Source organism: Pseudophryne corroboree, chromosome 6, assembly GCF_028390025.1.
Source record: "Pseudophryne corroboree isolate aPseCor3 chromosome 6, aPseCor3.hap2, whole genome shotgun sequence".
Lineage (NCBI taxonomy): Eukaryota > Metazoa > Chordata > Amphibia > Anura > Myobatrachidae > Pseudophryne > Pseudophryne corroboree.
The window spans coordinates 165,375,066-165,391,503 of record NC_086449.1 but is presented as its reverse complement, the minus strand read 5'-3'; positions in this window follow the sequence as shown (position 1 = coordinate 165,391,503).

The following is a 16,438-nucleotide window of genomic DNA, read 5'->3' as shown; positions in this document are numbered from 1 at the left end:
ACACAATTGGACTCTCCTTTGGGATTTGTGATTTCGAAGAACGCACAGTTGTTTGCTGTGCTTTTGCCGCAAGTCTTTTCTTTTTTCTAGTGAGAGGATGAGTGCTTCCATCCTCATGTGAAGCTGAACCACTAGCCATGAACATAGGCCAGGGCCTCAGCCGTTCCTTGCCACTCCGTGTCGTAAATGGCATATTGGCAAGTTTACGCTTCTCCTCAGACGCTTTTAATTTTGATTTTTGGGTAATTTTTTTTACTGATCTTTTGTGTTTTGGATTTTACATGCTCTGTACTATGACATTGGGCATCGGCCTTGGCAGACGACATTGATGGCATTTCATCGTCTCGGCCATGACTAGTGGCAGCAGCTTCAGCACGAGGTGGAAGTGGATCTTGATCTTTCCCTATTTTTTTAACCTCCACATTTTTGTTCTCCATATTTTGCGCACAACTAAAAGCCACCACAGGTATACAATGTAGATGGGTGGATAGTATAGTATTATATTACTTATGGACGACGAGTGACGACACAGAGGTAGGTACAGCCGTGGCCTACCGTACTGCTGCTTATATATATAATATACTGTATAACGGACCTGGTGGACACTGTCAGCAGACTGCTAAACTAGTATGAAGAAGAAAAAAACAACACAGGTATACAATGTAGATGGATGGATAGTATAGTATTATATTACTTATGGACGACGAGTGCACTGACGACACAGAGGTAGGTACAGCCGTGGCCTACCGTACTGCTGCTTATATATATAATATACTGTATAACGGACCTGGTGGACACTGTCAGCAGACTGCTAAACTAGTATGAAGAAAAAAACAACAACACAGGTATACAATGTAGATGGATGGATAGTATAGTATTATATTACTTATGGACGACGAGTGCACTGACGACACAGAGGTAGTGAAAGGATTCCTCCTCTTTCCTTTAACCCTCGATGTGATAGTCTCTTAGACGTCCGTGAGTGTAAACCTTATGCTACGAGTGACATGCAAAACACGCGCAGTAAAGATTCACACTGTTTATTGTTTGTTTAACAAAAGTATATAAAAGAAAGGATTTAGGGCGTGTATATCCCAAGTCAATAACTAATTGGACAGAACACAAAGGGGGCTAACATAACATGATTGGCTAGGAACTGCCGCAGTGGAAGGATATGCATATATGGGCAAGTTGGTACTCAAATAGGAAGGTTATTCACACGGTATAAAAAGATAACGGACAAGGACAGTAGCAAAAAATGTGCTGGAACAAACAGTTCTGTAACACAAACAATTCTATGACATGTGAAGCAGAGACGAGCTTTAACCCTTTCATTCCCCTCTTAGAATCATTATTGTTATACTATATGATTCTTGCAAAGCTTACGTCTTTCTGCACGCCAATGGCGCAATTTTTAGCCTGAGCGGGAGTTGCAGTAATTGTTGGGCATTTTAAGAAGGGTTAATCGTTGAGTTAATGATGTTCCGTGTTTATCCTTTTCATCTAAGGCTTCAGCGGGCTTATAGCCCCATGGGGTACCTGTGTTCCAGGCAGCCGCGGACCATGAGCTGCAATCATTTCCCCAGTTATGGCCTGTAACGCAAATATAAGGTACCTCGGGGCTTAGGTTGTCTGTGGTGTCAGCGCGGATCTGGTAGTCAACAGACTTTTGGACAGCAGCTAGTTGGGGGAATTGGAAATAATCTAGTATGTAGGTTGCGGTGTATGTGGTGGAAGAGTTATACCATAGTGTCAGTTTCCCTTATTCTGAGTTATATCAACCTCAGTCATTGAGAGGGGAAAATGGGCCAGTAGGGCTATCAAGATAGTCCCCAGGGTAAAGATAGGGGGCATTTTCTTCATCCTCCTCTGGTCTTCTGTCTTCGCTAGGTGGGAGGTCAGGGCTGTCCGCCCCTGTTCGTACCTCACTGGAATCACCTGTTTCCTCCTCTAGGTCTGGTCTAGGAATTTTCTTTACTCGGGAAGCATGGATCCAGGTGGGACTCTCTTCTGTCAGGACTGCGGTTCGGGTTACAGCAACGACTTCCGTCTCTGGGCCATAGGTGAAGTCTCCTGGGCTCTTGCTGCGGGGGAGGATCTTCACCACTACTCTGTCTCCGACCTTAAAAGGGTGTGTTGGTTCCTGTGGATTCAGAGGGTTTTTTACAAGCGACATCATGTTCAATCTCATCAAGTTTGGTTATGAGGGCCCTGACATACTCTTCCCTTATAAGTTCTAGATCTCCTTCCTGTATTATCAACGGTTTCTTAGCCCAGGGTGTGGGGAAGGGTCTACCCATTAGTATTTCAAAGGGTGAGTATCCTAGAGTTTTCTGTGGGGTCATTCTGATTTCTGCTAGGATAATGGGAAGGACCTGCTTCCATTTGTGGAAGGTACCTCCTGTGGCCTTCCTTAGTTTGTCTTTGAGGGTCCTATTCATTCTTCCTACGACCCCTGAACTCTGCAGGTGGTACGGGATGTGAAACTTCCACTCCACCTGCAGAGCTTTTACTAAGGCCTGTGTGATTTTGGCTGTAAAGGCTGAGCCTTTATCACTATTTATTTGCAGGGGGCACCCCCATCTAGGGATGATTTTCTGTGTTAGGATTCTTGCTACTGTCTTGGCATCCTCTGACTTAGTTAGGAATACTTCTGGCCAGCGAGAGAACATATCTACAATGACCAGGGCATATTCTTGTTTACCTGTACCAGGGATATGGGTAAAATCAATTTGTAAGTGTGTAAAAGGGGTGGTGGGGTATTCAAGATGCTGGTGTTTAGCTTTATTAGGGTTGTTAGGGTTGTTCCTGAGGCAAGTGATGCATCTGCTAACATACTGGTCCACAAGTGATTTGGCATTAGTAACATAAAAATCATTGGTTAGTAGGAGGAGTGTTGTGGCTTTACTATGGTGACCAACACCATGGTAATGGGCAATGAGCAAAGGGGCACTGGACTGGGGTATACAGGGTTTCCCCTCTTTGCAGATTAATCCTGATTTAGGATTTTTCTGCAGAATTGGGTAAGTCCAGTCGGAGAGATCAGTATTAGTCGCAGCAGCTTGAAGTTGAGTGAGCAGATGGACGTTGTCAAGGGAGGGACATGCTCTAGTGAGTGCAATGAGTTCTGCAGCTTGCGCGGACTGATAAGGTATTGGTAGGGTTTCCAACACAGTGTCAGGGAGGGTGACAATGGCATAGCCAGCCTGGTATGTATTGTCATTGGGCCTACTACAGGAGCCGTCAACAAAAACTATGTCTGCGCCTGGTATGGGAACGGGAGACATGTCAAGTCTGGGAGAAGTTTCAGCTTCAATGGAAGCAGCACAGTCATGTAGGTCGGGTGGTTCATCCTCGGGACCTTTCAAGCCTAAAAGGGCATTGAGAATGGGTGCAGGGCCAGAAGAACTAGCAGTGTACTTGATGGTAAGGGTAGGGTTACTCAAAAGGAGTACTTCATATCCACTAAGGCGTTGTGCTGACATGTGCTGTGTGTGTAAGCCTTTAAGTATTGCCAGGACATCATGTGTGGTGTGGAGTACTGTGATGTGGCCTAAAGTGAGGGTAGTGGCCATTTCTGCAACCATTGCACAGGCTGCCAAAGCCCTGAGGCAGGCAGGCATACCTTGCACAGACACTGGCATGACTTTGGAAAAAAAATGCCACGGGGCGCAACTTCCCTCCATGAAACTGTGTGAGCACCCCCGCCATGGTTTTACAATTGTCCCTTGCATATAGATGGAAAGGTAGTACATAATTGGGGAGGCCAAGTGCCGGACTTTTCATCAACATACATTTTAAACTTTCATATGCAGTTAACATTTCTTGTGACCATTGTACAGTTTTAGGTTTGTCCTTCAGTGTGGCTTGTCTCAAAATGTTATCATAATAAGAGCAATCAGAAATCCACTGTCTGCAGTAATTTACCATACCCAGGAAGGACAGTAGTTCCTTCTGGGTAGTTGGGGTGACCAGGCCCAATACAGACTGTATGCGTTGTGGACTGATTTTCCTCTCTCCCTGAGTGAGCACAAAACCTAAGTAATCAACATGCTTTTTACACCATTGCATTTTTGTTTTGGACACCTTGTGTCCACATTCACAAAGCCAGTTTAGTAATGAAACACCATCCTCTCGGCAGGCCTCCTCAGTTTGACTACAGAGCAGCAGATCATCTGCATACTGTAGCAGGACTGAACCATGGTGAGGTTGCCAGGGCCCCAATGTGGCCTGGAGACAACAGGTGCGTCAATAATCTGCACCAGGTAAGTTGTTTACCCTCAAAAGAAAAGGCAAAAAGTAATTGTGTCTGTGAATCTACAGGTATGCTGAAAAGGCATTCTTCAAATCAATTACAGAGAAGAACGCAGCATCTGCAGGGATTGCAGAAATGAGTGAGTTTACATCTGGAACAATTGGTGCAATTGGGACAATTAACTGATTGATCGCTCTGAGATCCTGTACAAATCTTATACTGCCATCAGCTTTGGCAACAGGGTTCACAGGAGTACAGTATGGTGATACAATATGTCTGAGAATACCCTGTTGTAAGAATTGCTGTATCATGGGGCGGAGACCTTCTATCTTTTCTGGTGAGAGGGGATACTGCTTTTGATAAACAGGTTGTGAGTCGGGTTTGAGATTGGCCTTATATGGTGTGCATGAGATTAGGCCAGTGTCATATGGACCTTCCGACCAAAGAGCGGGGTTTACTTGAGCTAAGTCAGGCATTGGTGGGTATCCCATTGACTCCCATTGAAGGAGCAGTCTTTTCCAAATCACCATCATATAGGTCAGAACACAAAACACTGGTTGTTGCACCGCTGTCCACAAAAAAGGGAACTTTACTTCCATTTATAATAAGTGGCAGCAGAGGTGAATCTTTCCCTGACTGCGGGGTTGGTTCTGTCTGTCAAAGCGTCTGGAGTTCTGATAGTTATGAGTGAGTGCAGGTTTCTTTACATCAAAACACCCTGCAGCCTCTTTCTCATACAGATGTTTTTTAAAATCTATCGTACTATCAGAAGTCCAGGAAGAGACGCTTTGCTTAACAGAAACTATGACAGAAGGTAGAAGGTTGTTAATGAAGGTGGAAATGAGTAAGCTTTCTGAGTTAAGCAAAGGTAAGCCAGCGTCATCTGTCCAGCAGTCCTTAAACCTTTTCCAAAACTCAGTAACAGACTATGAAGGTTTCTGTTTACAAGCTACAGCGACAGGCAAAGAAGCACAGGCAAAGAAGCACAGGTTTTAAAGACTTCCTTCATATGTGTATAGCTGCGTCCTTTGCAAGCTTTGCGCAAATAAGATATACAGCCATCGGGGGTAATGGTGGGCTTGGGACAGTGTTTTACTATTATCTAAACTCTGGGTTACTGGTGCGTTAGGGATAGAGCTAGTGGACGCATTTTCTAGCAGTGGAGTTGGAGGCGATCCCATCTGGTGTGAAAGGGTTACTGCTGCTAAGAGATCTGTGTCTTTAAGCGCAGGATATATTGGAATGTAAGGGGGAGGCGAGAGGGTTTTCAAAGATTTACAGTTTCTCACTTCCTTTTTTCTGTGCTGTTGGGAACTGATATTTTTAATCCTCCATATAGAAAGGGTAATTACTGCCTTCCCGTGGGAGTGGGTCCTGTCCTGCTTTCTCTGTCTACCCTGCTAAATTATCCACCCAGGGATCAATCAAATAATAATCAGAGGTAGAACTACGGGCCACGTATTCTTTACATGTCTCGGAGGGGGGTATACAGTTTTCTTACGCTGACCAGAGCCCATAGTAAAAACACAATTTCCAACAACTTTCTATGCATGCATCAGCTAACCAGTTAATTAGTTATTGACAATATCACAATATCATCTGCATAGTACTTTAACAAAAACAATTGATAGTAATAATCTGTACGTTTACTCACCACTCGTACAGGGACTTGGAAATGCAGCGTATTGTGATAGGAAGCAAGAAAGTTATAAGGGTATTCAACAGACGTGCACTTACCACCCGTCAAGCTGAATACATGAAACTTATACTCTAATATCTGTTATGGCCATAACATAATAAGTAGACAATCAAATCGAGGTATAATCTACGTTATGTATAGACTCCCAGGTCTATTTTAAGTATCCCAGAAACTAACGTCTTTGGAGAATTGCGCTTGGACCCCCGGTCCCTTCTCAGACGTATCTTTAAGTCCCAGACATTAAAGATGTTTGGTCACGTGTTCCCAGAACACTGACACGGATTCAGCTTCAGTGTATGACCGCAATCCCGTACGGCAAAGACAGACAATAAATTCTCTATCTTACCGTCCGGGGACGACCAACTGAATCACGGACGGAGCCCCCACTTGAAAGGATTCCTCCTCTTTCCTTTAACCCTCGATGTGATAGTCTCTTAGACGTCCGTGAGTGTAAACCTTATGCTACGAGTGACATGCAAAACACGCGCAGTAAAGATTCACACTGTTTATTGTTTGTTTAACAAAAGTATATAAAAGAAAGGATTTAGGGCGTGTATATCCCAAGTCAATAACTAATTGGACAGAACACAAAGGGGGCTAACATAACATGATTGGCTAGGAACTGCCGCAGTGGAAGGATATGCATATATGGGCAAGTTGGTACTCAAATAGGAAGGTTATTCACACGGTATAAAAAGATAACGGACAAGGACAGTAGCAAAAAATGTGCTGGAACAAACAGTTCTGTAACACAAACAATTCTATGACATGTGAAGCAGAGACGAGCTTTAACCCTTTCAGGTAGGTACAGCCGTGGCCTACCGTACTGCTGCTTATATATATAATATACTGTATAACGGACCTGGTGGACACTGTCAGCAGACTGCTAAACTAGTATGAAGAAAAAAAAAACACCACAGGAATACAATGTAGATGGATGGATAGTATAGTATTATATTACTTATGGACGACGAGTGACGACACAGAGGTAGGTACAGCCGGGGTCTACCGTACTGCTGCTTATATATATATAATATACTGTATAACGGACCTGGTGGACACTGTCAGCAGACTGCTAAACTAGTATGAAGAAAAAAACAACAACACAGGTATACAATGTAGATGGATGGATAGTATAGTATTATAATACTTATGGACGACGAGTGCACTGACGACACAGAGGTAGGTACAGCTGTGGCCTACCGTACTGCTGCTTATATATATAATATACTGTATAACGGACCTGGTGGACACTGTCAGCAGACTGCTAAACTAGTATGTGTTACGATTCCTGTACTCCAGACTGGAGAAGATCTTATGGCAGAGATCTGAGTACAGGAATGAAATACAGGTTGTGGGAGCTGGAGAGCCTAGTAACCCCTGGCGCCCTAACTCCGTTGTCTCGCCCGTGTTATCAGAAATCCCCTGCGAGACTATGGTTGCTTGAGCCCATGGCAGCCGCGTTCGAAGGGCGGATTATGTCTGCCCAACCCCGATGCCCCCGCAGGTCTTAATGGGAGACAAGGGGAAGTCCGAGACAGGGAGATAACAATGGGCCCTCTGACTAAGCAACCAAGCCAGGGGTTACAAGCTAACTTAACTAAATCAAAAGGTATGTGCGGACTAGCCGCCAGGGAAAAGGACAACCAAGGATCCACGGATCCGACACTCCTATCCGGCACTGCTGGACACCAGAGTGGATCTTGTGGAAGCGGAATCCTCCGCAAAGCACCAGAACTCAAAATAAACACAATAATAAATAGTAGCGGACAAGCCGCAACACACGGCTGCGCCGCGACTCACGAACACCACCAGATGTTAAAGGTGCTCGGTCAGACTCCAGGAACAGATGGTAACTTCCGAGTACTGGATCACTGAGAACAGGAACAAACGAACAGACCGGGACTGGGAACTCTCTCTGCAGCAGAATCAGGCAAACAGGAAGCTATCACCGGCGTCTGTGAGGAGTCCTGGGAGTGCTTTTAACAGAGAGTCTTCCAATCAGCTGTTTGGAGGCTGATTGGATTAAATGCCATGCAGCTGACAAGCTGCATGGCCAGGGAAACAGATGAGTGATAATTACAACATGCCGTGCAGCTGCATGCTACACAGCCAGGAAACCAGTGATGATATAAACTTAGACCCAGCAACGGGGAACACGATCCGACAGTGGCGTCCCCGTTGCTAGGCGCCGGCCGCACTGACGAGCGGACCCTCGGCGCCTAACAGTACCCCCCCCTTGAGGAGGGGTCAAGGAACCCCTAAATCCGGGTTTCTGAGGAAATTCTTGAAAAAATGCCCTTTTGAGCCTTGGGGCATGAAGGTCCTCATCTAGGACCCACGACCTTTCCTCAGGACCATAACCTGTCCAATGCACCAAAAAATAAAGCCGACCCCGGGACAGCTTGGAATCGAGAACCTTCTCAACCACGAACTCCTGCTGACCCTGTACATTAACTGGTGATCTCCCCTGAGGTTTTTTACGAGGAAATCTGCTAGATGAAACATATGGTTTGAGCAAAGAGCAATGGAAGGTATTTCCGATTCGTAACGTTTTTGGTAGCTGTAACCGGAAAGCAACTGGATTGACTTTTTTGATAATGAGAAATGGTCCAATAAATCTAGGACCCAATCTGGCTGAGGTTTGTCGAAGTTTGATATTGCGAGTCGACAGCCACACCCTGTCTCCTACTCTAAAAGTGCACGGCCGCCGGAACCTGTCCGAAAAATCTTTTTCCTTGAAAGCTGCTTTTCTGAGAGCTATGTGCACTTTTTTCCAAATAAGTTTAAGATGAGAGGTCAGGGCCAGAGAGGAGACAGAGGAATGTTGGAAAAATGAATTAGCTCTGGGGTGGAAACCAAAAACTGCAAAAAATGGAGACACATTGGTAGAGGAATGACAGGCATTATTATAAGCAAACTCTGCCAATGGACGAAACTCAGACCAGTCATTTTGGAGTTTGGCCGAGTACAAACGCAAATATTGTTTTAAGGATTGGTTCACTCGCTCAGTCTGTCCATTTGATTGTGGATGATAACCGGAGGTTAATGATAATTTCATTTTTAACGAAGCACAAAAAGACTTCCAAAACTGTGCAATGAATTGTGGACCCCTGTCAGAAACAATATCAGTGGGTAACCCATGGAGTCTGAAAACATGACGGAGGAACAAGACTGCCAATCCCTGGGCAGATGGCAATCGGGGAAGACCAATAAAATGAGCCATCTTACTAAAACGGTCCACTACCACCCATATGACTGTGCATCCAGCTGACAGAGGGAGATCCACCACGAAATCCATGGAGATATGCGACCATGGTCTAAGAGGAACATTCAATGGCATAAGTTGACCAATAGGCAAAGAACGGGGAACTTTATGCTGTGCACAGACCTGACACGAAAAAACAAACTCTTTAATGTCTTTAGAAAGACCAGGCCACCACACTGCGCGGGATACCAATTCAAAAGTTTTAGCGACTCCCAGATGCCCTGCAACTTTGCTATCATGAAATTCCTCCAAAACAGTTGCTCTCAAAAACTCAGGAACAAAAAGACGACCAGCAGGAGTATTTCCCGGAGCTTGATGTTGAAGCAGCTTCAATTGAGAAAAAACATCCTGTGTGAGACCTGCCTGAATGACTGAAGGCGGAAGTATGAGAGTAACAGGACTGTTGTCTTGAGCGGGAAGAAAACTGCGTGAGAGGGCATCTGCCTTGGTATTCTTGGAACCAGGTCTGAAGGTGATAATGAATTTGAAACGAGTGAAAAATAAAGCCCAACGAGCCTGTCGGGCATTCAGTCGCTTAGCTGATTCAATGTATTGAAGATTTTTGTGATCTGTCAAAACAGAAATGGTATGGGTCGCTCCTTCAAGCCAATGTCTCCACTCCTCAAAAGCCCATTTAATAGCCAGCAACTCCCGATTACCAACATCGTAGTTGGATTCAGCAGATGAGAATTTCCTGGACATAAAGGCACAAGGATGTAACTCAAGGGAATCTGGATCCTTCTGAGAAAGGATAGCCCCTACACCAACCTCCGAGGCATCTACCTCAATGATGAAAGGCAATTCTGGGTTGGGATGTCTAAGGACAGGGGCTGAGACAAAGGCTTGTTTCAAGGCCTGAAAAGATACTTTAGCTTCACATGACCAATTGGTAGGATCTGCTCCCTTCTTAGTGAGTGCCACAATGGGAGCAACTATGTCAGAGAAAGAGTGAATAAACCTTCTGTAGTAGTTCGCAAACCCTAAAAAGCGCTGAATTGCTTTTAAGTTGGTGGGTTGCGCCCAACTCAGGATGGCTTGGAGCTTCTTAGGTTCCATTCGGAATCCCCGAGGGGAAATAATGTACCCTAAAAAGGATACCTCCGTGACGTGAAATTCACACTTCTCCGGTTTGGCATACAAGTGATTTTCACGTAATTTCTTAAGTACCTGACGCACCTGGGTAACATGTTGTTCTATAGAGTCAGAATAAATCAAAATGTCGTCTAAATAGACCACAACAAATCTTCCCAGAAACTCACGGAGCACATCATTAATGAGATCCTGAAAGACTGCCGGAGCGTTAGATAGGCCGAAAGGCATGACCAGATACTCATAGTGACCTGATTGAGTACTGAATGCCGTTTTCCACTCATCCCCCGATCTGATTCTAATGAGATTATATGCTCCTCTCAGGTCAATCTTGGAAAAAATAACAGCCGAACGTAGCTGATCAAAGAGGACAGAGATCAGAGGCAGAGGGTAAGTATTCTTTACTGAGATTTTATTCAGGGCTCGAAAGTCAATGCAGGGTCTGAGGGAACCATCCTTCTTCTCTACGAAGAAAAAACCTGCACTTAAAGGGGATTTAGATGGCCTGATAAACCCTTTCTCAAGACTTTCTTTCACATACTCATTCATGGCCACAGTTTCAGGACCAGACAATGCATATAACCTTCCTTTAGGCAACGTGGCACCAGGAATTAACTCTATGGTACAATCATAAGGCCTATGGGGAGGCAAAATATCCGCATTGCCCTTGGAAAACACATCCAAAAAATCTTGGTACTCTCCAGGAATATGTGCGGGCCTGGCAGCAGCTACTCGGATAGGAAGTGTAATACATTCTTTATCACAGATGGTACTCCATTGTAGAATCTCCCCAGACTGCCAATCTATGATGGGATTATGAAAGGCCAGCCAAGGGTGACCCAGAACCACAGGAACTGCTGGACAATGGGTAAGAAAAAACTCAATCTTTTCAGAATGTAGAGCTCCCACCGAGAGCAAAACAGGAGGTGTACATAGAGAAATAACCCCATTGGATAAGGGACTCCCATCTAAACCATGCATGGTGATACACCTACTTAAGGTTAACTGAGGAATACCTAAGGCCTTGGCCCATGTTAAGTCCATAAAGTTTCCTGCAGCTCCACTGTCCACAAAAGCAGAGACCGAGGAACAGAGGCTGTCATAAGAAACTTTAGCAGGAACCAATAGTGAATTATTTGAGGAGATGAGCTGTAGACCAAAGTGAACCCCCTCACTATTCACTTGGTCAAGAAGTTTCCCGACTTGTTTGGGCAACTACGGGCAAAATGTCCCTTACCTCCGCAGTACAAACACAGACCAGAATTTTGCCTCCTGGTTCTTTCTTCCGGAGACAATTTGGAGAGACCAATCTGCATAGGCTCCTCCATGTCTATCGGAACGGAAGAAACACAGGGAAAAGAAACTACAGATGCCCCTTTCTCAGTCCTCCGCTCTCTGAGCCGACGATCTATTTTAATAGAGAGCTCCATGAGTTTATCAAGGTTCTCAGGAGCGGGATACTGAAGGAGGCTGTCTTTTATAGATTCAGATAAGCCGAGGCGAAACTGACTGCGCAGGGCAGGATCATTCCAGCCACAGTCGTTCGACCAACGGCGAAACTCCGTACAATAATTCTCTGCAGGATTCCTACCCTGTCTTAGAGCACGCAACTGACTTTCTGCGGATGCCTCTCTATCAGGGTCGTCATACAATAGCCCTAAAGATTTCAAAAAAACGTCTACAGACGATAAGGCCGGATCGTCTGTCTTTAAACCAAAAGCCCAGGTCTGAGGATCCCCCTGAAGCAGAGAAATTATAATTCCAACCCGCTGAGCCTCCGTACCTGAGGAAACTGGTCTTAAACGAAAATACAGTTTACAAGACTCTTTAAAATTAAAAAACTGTTTTCTATCCCCAGAAAAACGGTCAGGCAGATGCATTTTTGGTTCAGGGATGACCCTCGGGGAAGTCCGTAACAGATCTTCCTGTGAGCTCACCCGGAGGGACAGATCCTGAACCATCTGGGTAAGTTCCTGAATCTGACTAACCAAAAACTGGCCAGGATTTGGCCCAACACCGGTGGGATTCATGAGGCCGACAAAATTCTCCCTACTGGATAAGTGAAAAAATTAACTCCTGTTGAAATTTTTTCTTTTGTCTGGCCGGTGATAATGTTACGATTCCTGTACTCCAGACTGGAGAAGATCTTATGGCAGAGATCTGAGTACAGGAATGAAATACAGGTTGTGGGAGCTGGAGAGCCTAGTAACCCCTGGCGCCCTAACTCCGTTGTCTCGCCCGTGTTATCAGAAATCCCCTGCGAGACTATGGTTGCTTGAGCCCATGGCAGCCGCGTTCGAAGGGCGGATTATGTCTGCCCAACCCCGATGCCCCCGCAGGTCTTAATGGGAGACAAGGGGAAGTCCGAGACAGGGAGATAACAAGGGGCCCTCTGACTAAGCAACCAAGCCAGGGGTTACAAGCTAACTTAACTAAATCAAAAGGTATGTGCGGACTAGCCGCCAGGGAAAAGGACAACCAAGGATCCACGGATCCGACACTCCTATCCGGCACTGCTGGACACCAGAGTGGATCTTGTGGAAGCGGAATCCTCCGCAAAGCACCAGAACTCAAAATAAACACAATAATAAATAGTAGCGGACAAGCCGCAACACACGGCTGCGCCGCGACTCACGAACACCACCAGATGTTAAAGGTGCTCGGTCAGACTCCAGGAACAGATGGTAACTTCCGAGTACTGGATCACTGAGAACAGGAACAAACGAACAGACCGGGACTGGGAACTCTCTCTGCAGCAGAATCAGGCAAACAGGAAGCTATCACCGGCGTCTGTGAGGAGTCCTGGGAGTGCTTTTAACAGAGAGTCTTCCAATCAGCTGTTTGGAGGCTGATTGGATTAAATGCCATGCAGCTGACAAGCTGCATGGCCAGGGAAACAGATGAGTGATAATTACAACATGCCGTGCAGCTGCATGCTACACAGCCAGGAAACCAGTGATGATATAAACTTAGACCCAGCAACGGGGAACACGATCCGACAGTGGCGTCCCCGTTGCTAGGCGCCGGCCGCACTGACGAGCGGACCCTCGGCGCCTAACAGTATGAAGAAAAAAAAAACACCACAGGTATACAATGTAGATGGATGGATAGTATAGTATTATATTACTTATGGACGACGAGTGCACTGACGACACAGAGGTAGGTACAGCCGTGGCCTACCGTACTGCTGCTTATATATATATAATATACTGTATAACGGACCTGGTGGACACTGTCAGCAGACTGCTAAACTAGTATGAAGAAAAACAAAAAAAACACAGGAGTGTTTTTCAGGCAGACAAACGTATACTGGACTGGTGGTCACTGTCAGCAAAACTGTGCACTGTACTCCTGCTATAACTGCTTCCCAGTCCCCACAATTAGGCAGTGTGAGCAGAGCAGTGCACTCAGCACAGATATATCATGCAGCAGTGCAGCACACTGAGTGAGCACATATATGGTGGTCGGAGCGTTTTTTTCAGGCAGAGAAACAAAGGATTAAACTCACTGGTGGTATAATCAAAACCCTGCACTGTACTCCCTAACAGCTGCTCCCCGTCCCCAATCCTCCCCACAATTATAACTAACTAAGTCACTCTGTGTTCTACTATAACGGAGAGGACGCCAGCCACGTCCTCTCCCTATCAATCTCAATGCACGTGTGAAAATAGCGGCGTCGCGCGGCTCCTTATATAGAATCCGAGTCTCGCGAGAATCCGACAGCGGGATGATGACGTTCGGGCGCGCTCGGGTTAACCGAGCAAGGCGGGAGGATCCGAGTCGCTCGGACCCGTGTAAAAAAAAGGTGAAGTTCGGGCGGGTCGGATTCCATGGATCCGAACCCGCTCATCACTAATTTTTACCCCATGTTCCCTCACAGCCAAAGAAAGCACCGTATTAACAGGTACAGTCCTTTCGGCCCCAGAAAGGCAAGCGGGTTAAAGGCGCGTCCTTTCTGCCCAGAGGCAGAGGTAGGGGGAAAAAGCTGCACCAAACAGCAAGTTCCCAGGAACAAAAGTCCTCTCCCGCTTCCTCTAAGTCCACCGCATGACGCTGGGGCTCCACAGGAGGAGCCAGGTGCGGTGGGGGCCCGTCTCCGGAACTTCAGCGACCAGTGGGTTCGCTCACGGGTGGATCCCTGGATTCTACAAGTGGTATCTCAGGGGTACCAGCTGGAATTCGAGATGTCTCCCCCTCGCCGTTTCCTCAAATCAGCCTTGCCAACTACTCCCCCAGACAGGGAGGCGGTGCTGGAGGCGATTCACAAGCTGTATTCCCAGCAGGTGATAACCAAAGTACCCCTCCTTCAACAGGGACGGGGTTACTATTCCACAATGTTTGTGGTACCGAAACCGGATGGTTCGGTGAGACCCATTTTAAATTTGAAATCCTTGAACACTTATATAAGAAGGTTCAAGTTCAAAATGGAATCGCTCAGGGCGGTTATTGCAAGCCTGGACGAAGGGGATTACATGGTATCACTGGACATCAAGGATGCTTACCTGCATGTCCCCATTTACCCTCCTCACCAGGTGTACCTCAGATTTGTGGTACAGGACTGTCATTACCAATTCCAGACGTTGCCGTTTGGTCTGTCCACGGCACCGAGGGTATTTACCAAGGTAATGGCCGAAATGATGATACTCCTTTAAAAAAAGGGAGTTATAATTATCCCGTACTTGGACGATCTCCTTATAAAGGCGAGGTCCAGGGAACAGTTGTTGATCGGAGGAGCACTAGCTCGGGAAGTGCTACAACAGCACGGCTGGATCCTGAATATTCCAAAGTCGCAGCTGGTTCCTACAACGCATCTACTGTTCCTGGGGATGGTTCTGGACACAGAACAGAAAAAGGTGTTTCTCCCGGAGGAGAAGGCCAAGGAATTGTCATCTCTACAGCCGGTGCTGATCCAGTCAGACAACATCACGGCGGTCGCCCGTGTAAACTGTCATGGCGGCACAAGAAGCAGGATGGCGATGGCAGAAGCCACAAGGATTCTCCGATGGGCGGAAAATCATGTGTTAGCACTGTCAGCAGTGTTCATTCCCGGAGTGGACAACTGGGAAGCAGACTTCCTCAGCAGGCACGACCTCCACCCGGGAGAGTGGGGACTTCATCCAGAAGTCTTCCAAATGATTGTACACCGTTGGGAAAGGCCACAGGTGGACATGATGGCGTCCCGCCTCAACAAAAAGCTAAAAAGATATTGCGCCAGGTCAAGGGACCCTCAGGCCATAGCTGTGGACGCTCTAGTGACACCGTGGGTGTACCAGTCGGTTTATGTGTTCCCTCCTCTGCCTCTCATACCCAAGGTACTGAGAATAATAAGAAGGAGAGGAGTAAGAACTATACTTGTGGTTCCGGATTGGCCAAGAAGAGCTTGGTACCCAGAACTTCAAGAAATGATCTCAGAGGACCCATGGCCTCTGCCGCTCAGACAGGACCTGCTGCAGCAGGGGCCCTGTCTGTTCCAAGACTTACCGCGGCTGCGTTTGACGGCATGGCGGTTGAACACCGGATCCTAAAAGAAAAGGGCATTCCGGAGGAAGTCATTCCTACGCTGATTAAAGCTAGGAAAGATGTGACCGTAAGATATTATCACCGCATATGGCGAAAATATGTTGCTTGGTGTGAGGCCAGGAAGGCCCCAACGGAGGAATTTCAGCTCGGTCGATTTCTGCACTTCCTACAGTCAGGAGTGACTATGGGCCTAAAATTGGGTTCCATTAAGGTCCACATCTCGGCTCTGTCGATTTTCTTCCAAAAAGAACTGGCTTCACTGCCTGAAGTTCAGACGTTTGTTAAAGGAGTGCTGCATATTCAGCCCCCTTTTGTGCCTCCAGTGGCACCGTGGGATCTCAACGTGGTGTTGGATTTCCTAAAGTCGCATTGGTTTGAGCCACTTAAAACCGTGGAGCTAAAATACCTCACGTGGAAAGTAGTCATGCTGTTGGCCTTGGCGTCGGCCAGGCGTGTATCAGAATTGGCGGCTTTGTCTTGTAAAAGCCCTTATCTGATTTTTCATATGGATAGGGCGGAATTGAGGACTCGTTCCCAATTCCTTCCTAAAGTGGTTTCAGCTTTTCATGTGAACCAACCTATTGTGGTGCCTGCGGCTACTCGGGAC